Genomic DNA, 7,506 nt, shown 5'->3' with positions numbered 1-7,506 from the left:
GGGTAGGCTTGCACAGATCGGGAGGACCATAGGAACGTTCCTGTGGTTGAATTGTGTTTCTAGCTTCAACGGTTCTGCCGCTGTCACCCAAAAGCACCTTAAATTTAGGTCAGGCTTCATTTTGGGCCTTGTCCTAGGACCTCTCTGGATGTCAATATCTTGCCCCGACAATGTCAGAGAAAGATGCTCTTTGAATAAGTTGCTCTTTAGATGGCCCCCAACCATAACCTGGAAATATATTCAATTCAGAATACCATAAAGGGGTGAGGTGGCATCTTAGAATACACATGGACACGTACCACTACCTAGATTGAATTTGTAAGGGTTCCCAAAAGGGCAAAAATAAACAGAGAAAAACCAGGTTTTCTAATGTGTACCGGTTCATGAGGGTTGCCTAATCACATATATGAAATTATGGAAAGATGTGACATTTTTAACCCTTCGTAACAGCCCCTATGACCCCAATTGAAGGCACTTCCTGTTATTACAGGAAGCTGAAAGTAAACATATATCCTCCTTGGGACACGCTTTTACAGAATCCTGAGTTTCAAGACTTTACGTTAAGAACTGACTGATATACAAAGGGTTGAATGCAATGTTTTTCACTAACTGCAGGGAGTGAAATCAAAACCACGTTTAGGGTCAATTTAACCACTTGCGGTTGCTCCAGGAAGCTTAAAATCAACACAGGTAATCCTTGTAGTGGCCTGATGGGTTGTCATTGAAGACAGTTTGATATGCCAATCACAACCCACATTGGCATCAGGTTGAAGTTAGGGCAACAGGCAATGTATTCCTATGGGGAGAGAGGTCAAAGTCAACTGTTAAAAGAATTACACCCTGTTTTCACTGTAAAAGCTTAATTCCACATGGTCAAGGGTAGGCTTGCACAGATCGGGAGGACCATAGGAACGTTCCTGTGGTTGAATTGTGTTTCTAGCTTCAGCTTCTAGCTTCATTTTGGGCCTTGTCCTAGGACCTCTCTGGATGTCAATATCTTGCCCCGATAATGTCAGAGAAAGATGCTCTTTGAATAAGTTGCTCTTTAGATGGCCCCCAACCATAATCTGGAAATATATTCAATTCAGAATACCATAAAGGGGTGAGGTGGCATCCTAGACTACAGTCGTGGTCAAACGTTTTGTGAATGACAAGTATTGGTCTTCACAAAGTTTGCTGCTTCAGTGTTTTTAGATATTTTTGTAAGATGTTACTATTGTATACTGAAGTATAATTACAAGCATTCCATAAGTGTCAAAGGCTTTTATTGACAATTACATTTAGTTTATGCCAAGAGTCAATTAACTTCTGGGCCACATCCTGACTGATGGCAGTCCATTCTTGCATAATCAAAGCTTGGAGTTTTCAGAATTTGTGGGTTTTTGTTTGTCCACCCGCCTCTTGAGGATTGACCACAAGTTCTCAATGGGATTAAGGTCTGGGGAGTTTCCTGGCCATGGACCCAAAATGTTGATGTTTTGTTCCCCGAGCCACTTAGTTATCACTTTTGCCTTATGGCAAGGTGCTCCATCATGCTGGAAAAGGCATTGTTCATCACCAAACTGTTGTTGGATGGTTGGGAGAAGTTGCTCTCGGAGGATGTGTTGGTACCATTCTTTATTCATTGCTGTGTTCTTAGGCAAAATTGTGAGTGAGCCCACTCCCTTGGCTGAGAAGCAACCCCACACATGAATGGTCTCAGGATGCTTTACTGTTGGCATGACACAGGACTGATGGTAGCGTTCACCTTGTCTTCTCTGGACAAGCTTTTTTCCGGATGCCCCAAACAATCGGAAATGACCCCAGTCCTCAGCAGTCCAATCCCTGTACCTTTTGCAGAATATCAGTCTGTCCCTGATGTTTTTCCAGGAGAGAAGTGGCTTCCTCGCTGGCCTTCTTGACACCAGGCCGTCCTCCAAAAGTCTTCGCCTCACTGTGCATGCAGATGCACTTACACCTGCCTGCTGCCATTCCTGAGCAAGCTCTGCACTGGTGGTGCCCCGATCCCGCAGCTGAATCAACTTTAGGAGACGGTCAGGCGCTTGCTGGACTTTCTTGGGCGCCCTGAAGCCTTCTTCACAACAATTGAATCAAATCAAATCACATTTTATTTGCCACATGCCTTTTGGACCTAGACTTGGCGCTCCGGTACCGCTTGCCGTGCGGTAGCAGAGAGAACAGTTTATGACTAGGGTGGCTTGAGTCTTTGACCATTTCTAGGGCCTTCCTCTGACACCACCTGGTATAGAGGTCCTGGATGGCAGGAAGCTTGACCCCAGTGATGTACTGGGCCGTACGCACTACCTTCTGTAGTGCCTTGCGGTCGGAGGCCGAGCAGTTGCCATACCAGGCGGTGATGCAACCAGTCAGGATGCTCTCGATGGTGCAGCTGTATAACTTTTAGAGGATCTGAGGACCCATGCCAAATCTTTTCAGTCTCCTGAGGGGGAATAGGTTTTGTCGTGCCCTCTTCATGACTGTCTTGGTGTGTTTGGACCATGATAGTTAGTTGGTGATGTGGACACCGAGGAACTTGAAGCTCTCAACCTGTTCCACTACAGCCCCGTCGATGAGAATGGGGGCGTGCTCAGTCCTTTTTTTCCCCTGTAGTCCACAATCATCTCCTTTGTCTTCTTCACAACAATTGAATCTCTCTCCTTGAAGTTCTTGATGATCCGATAAATGGTTGATTTAGGTGCAATCTTACTAGCAGCAATATCCTTGCCTGTGAAGCCCTTTTTGTGCAAAGCAATGATGACGGCACGCGTTTCCTTGCAGGTAACCATGGTTAACAGAGGAAGAACAATGATTTCAAGCACCACCCTCCTTTTAAAGCTTCCAGTCTGTTATTCTAACTCAATCAACATGACAGAGTGATCTCCAGCCTTGTCCTCGTCAACACTCTCACCAGTGTTAACGAGAGAATCACTGACATGATGTCAGCTGGTCCTTTTGTGGCAGGGCTGAAATGCAGTGGACATGTTTTTTTCATGGCAAAGAGGGACTTTGCAATTAATTGCAATTCATCTGATCACTCTTCATAACATTCTGGAGTATATGCAAATTGCCATCATAAAAACTGAGGCAGCAGACTTTGTGAAAATTAATATTTGTGTCATTCTCAAAACTTTTGACCACAACTGTACACATGGATACATACCACTACCTAGATTGAATTTGTAAGGGTTCCCAAAAGGGCAAAGAAAACGGAGAAAAACCTGGTTTTCTAATAAGTTTTCACTGTTAAGGGTTAAACCAATCCCAAAAAGCATGAATTATTTAGCACTGGTATTCAGTATAACATGACATGATATTTAGCATTAAACATGAACTGATTACTAGAGTAGGCTGAATTTAATAATACAATTGAGCATATTAAACTGATTAAAAAGGCTGATTTTAGCGACCTTCTTGCTTTATCAGTTGCAGTCAGTGATTGTCAACATATGGATGTTGACAATCACAACAAATCCCTGAGCCAGCTTCTACAGTCCAATCAGAAAAATCAAGATGTTCTCTGCCATCCAATGAGAAAATACTGCAGTACTATATGTTCCCTATAGAGGGCGCTTGATGTTCTCGGCCATCCAATGATACAACATTGCAGTACTGTGTGTCCCCCATAGGGGGCCTACAAAAATACCGCCTTATTAGGACCATGACAGTTTTACTTGATTTTCAAACCAGGCATATTAGCATGCTATTTCCAGGCTATTCCAGTGGTTTGCCTTGTGAGGACCATGCTTTTGGTCCTAACTTGTCCAAAGGTCCTAATACGAAAGGTGTTTATATAAGTTGTGGTCCCAATACAGTCTCAAATACAAGAACACACTGGACACACACACACACACTGGACACACACACACACACACACACAGAGGACACACACACACTGGACACACACACACACACACACACACACTGGACAAACACACACACACACACACACACACACACACACACACACAGGACTCACACTCATACACACTGGACACATACACAGACACACTGGAAACACACACACAGGACACACATACACACTGGACACACACAAACCTGACACACACACACACACACAGGACACACACACACACACTGGACACACACACTCACACACACAGGACACACACACACACACCTGACACACACACACACACACAGGACACACACACTGGACACACACACACACACACACACACACACTGGACACACACACACACTGGACATACACACACTGGACACATATCCATGTGTTGGATTTTGATTAAAGGAAATCCCATATAGCCTACTGGACAGGACTTTGCTATGGCATCTTCTGTTTGGGTGTCTCAGGTCAGGTCTGAGCCATGATCAGAATGTGTCTCTGTGTCTATTTCCAGCCCTGCCATTTCTACCTGTCCTGATCTAGTGTTTCACCCCTGACCTCCTCACACCGTCTCACTGTCCATGTCTGCTTTTAGCTCCCACCTCTACTTCACTGTGTTATAATGGACCTTATGCTTGTTATGTCACCTCTGTAACCAGTTATCAAACATACTGACCTTTCTGACCCTATCCCATGGCCCTACTTTCTACAACTGAACATTTAAATTCCTCTATGAGTTTTGTTTAGTGTCCATTTACTTATGTATGTATTTGTTGTATATTGGGGTTGTGCCGCAGAGCATCATGGGGGTTTGTATGTGTTGAGATGATCACGTTCCAGATAAATGGTTGAACTGATTCCTGTCTCCTGTCTCATCATTATTGAATTGTTATACAGACGTGGTTATGAAACCTACGAGACATAACAAAAGATTGAGTAAGTCTGAATCTACAGGAACTATTCTGTCTGGAAGAAGTGGGTTTTTACAACTGTTTAAAACGGTTATTTTCTGTGGTACAGTCTAGGCTAATGTTAGCACAGTGTATTGATAGCAGAGGCAAGTGCATAGTCTAACTAGCTAAGAAAGAGAGTTAACCAGTGGTGTAAAGTACTTAAGTAAAAATACTTTAAAGTACTACTTAAGTAGTTTTTTGGGGTATCTGTACTTGACTTTACTATTTATATTTTTGACTACTGTTAGAAATTGCGTAATTCAAATCTGGTATTGGAATAAGAATCAAGAGATCTTCAATCCAAGCTTAATTTATTATATGCAAAATGTATGTATGATAAGTATGAAAGTTCGTATACGGGCTCACTGACAAACCACGCAGGGCCGACAGAGAACTAGAATTATTGTTTACAGAAATTTCTCAAGTACTCTGACAGAAAGCCTCCACCTCTTCTGTTGGCCAACCAGAGCAAAGGACTGAGTGTGGTTCAGCCAATCCGTTGGCGCAGGGGTGGGCCCAACTCCTCGGCACTCCATTTGTTACTAGACATAGTTGCTATGATAACCTGCGGAAGTCAGCACCCAGAAAGACATCATCCCACTGCACTCCATGTTCAAGGACAGTTTCACAGAATACAAAGAGAGAGTGTTCGCATCTGCAAGAAACACAAGCCTTATATGTCCTACCCCCAATGTTCCCCACCCTGTTATGTGAAACAATCCATATCAGTACATTGCTCCTCATTAGTGCATTCCTTCCAAGCTATTCATCACATACAAATCCAATTATGAGAAAAATAAAACCCAACAATTCCCTCTTTTGACACCCTCTAGGGTGTCACTCATTAAAATACAATACAAACAAAAATAAACACTTTTATTAATAGACAATTTGATAATAAAAGTCCTTCAGTCCTTCCATCGACACCCAACTTGCAAACTGTTACCAGTCATCAAAGAAGTTCAAACCATCACATAAGGAAAGACAAACATTCACATGGCTAACTTGATTAATAAAGCATAAAACACAGGATTAATAGAACACAAAACACAAGATTATTAAAACTCTAGGGTGTGATTAAAGATTTTTAAAGGGAAATTTTTGAATTCCCTCTTTTGACACCATTTATGGTGTCACTCTAAACAGAGTATAATCACCCTTAAGAATAACAGGATATGGAAATTAAATCACAACATTTAATGTTAATAAAAAATAAAAAATAATAATTGTAACCCTCTATTCCTCCCCTACACCTAACATGTACTGAGTTGGCTACCAGCCACCCAGGAATCCTTTACCTTCACATCAGGAAGAATAAACAATCACAGTGGTTAGAAAAACATAAGGTAATAAATGAGCAAGAACTGAAAATAAATGTGTGTATGTATTTTACTAGGCAAACCATGGATCATCCAGCTTGGTCTCAGAGTCAGTAGCAGAGTCACCCGCATCATCCTGGGCCGGTAACAACAGCATCATACCTGACGCCTGCACCGCTCCTACCACTGACCTCCTGAGACAGGGGACGATGCAAGCAGCACAACACATTAACAGCAAAAACACAATTACTAGGGTCAGAAATCCAGTAACCACCATAGAAGAGTACTCACCAAACCAGTCACTCAGCCAGGAAATAAGACAACATCCACAAAGAACAAGTATACCCATAGAAGCTATAACTTCACCCAGAATAGTCACAACAATAGTTTTCCATTTACCAAATATGTTATCAAACCAACCGTTTATGGAGCTATCAATACCAGAGTTCTCAACCAGTTCGTTCGCCAGCGTGGTGATGGTCACTCAAGCGCTTTGGTCACGGGCCCGTCCGGTGCTATATTGTTGGAGATGAAAGTACAACACATATATCCAAACAGAACACAAACCCCGTCCTGCTCAGCCAAAAGCATATCTAAAGCTATTCTATTCTGCCATGTCATTAAGCTAGTTACCGCTGTCTGCTCAGCTAATCCCTTTATTGCATCACGAGTGTGGTTTATAAATCTTTTGCTGGTTCTATTAAATATAATTTATCCAATCTACATTTTTATTAATTGTTGACCACCAGATTCAAACCCAGCTGCGAATACTTGATTCAAACCCAGCTGCGATCTGATTGTGGATCCCATCAATATATATCCTTTCATCAAAGGATTCCGGGAGGAGGTCCTACTTTCTATGTGACAACTCACCAGTCTCTGACAGTTTGCGTATGTAGGTGAGTTCACAATCAGTTATCACCACACATCCATCAGATGTCAGCACGGGCCTGGTTTTGGCTCCTATAATCCTCTTGCTGCAACAAAGAGGAGAGATTAGACTAGAAAAACAATTTAGAATCCCCTGTGACTTCAAATTGAGGCAACCCAGGTCGGGACGACCCCGTTATCGGGCTTGCATGGAGGATAAACCTGACAGAGAGTCAAAGCCTGTCAAGGGGAACGGAGTAGTTGTCAACCCTGGTTTGGCTGTCCTACAGGCAAAACAGTCCTCTTTAGACATAGTTTTTTGCCGTATACTGAATCCATTCCAACCACAGGTTAAGATTTCTATACCCCGTTTCCACCTGTACTACTTCCTCCAGGTCTATAGTTTTGCACTATCTTTACCACAGCCCCGGTCTCACTCCCTCCCTCAGAGAGGTTTACTCTAGAATTTCCCCTTTCCCTACGTCTAGCTGTCTCCTAT

The sequence above is a fragment of the Coregonus clupeaformis genome, unplaced genomic scaffold (assembly GCF_020615455.1).
Source record: "Coregonus clupeaformis isolate EN_2021a unplaced genomic scaffold, ASM2061545v1 scaf0019, whole genome shotgun sequence".
Taxonomy (NCBI): Eukaryota; Metazoa; Chordata; class Actinopteri; order Salmoniformes; family Salmonidae; genus Coregonus; species Coregonus clupeaformis.
The sequence above is the reverse complement of the archived record's forward strand: the minus strand, read 5'-3'. Positions refer to the sequence as shown.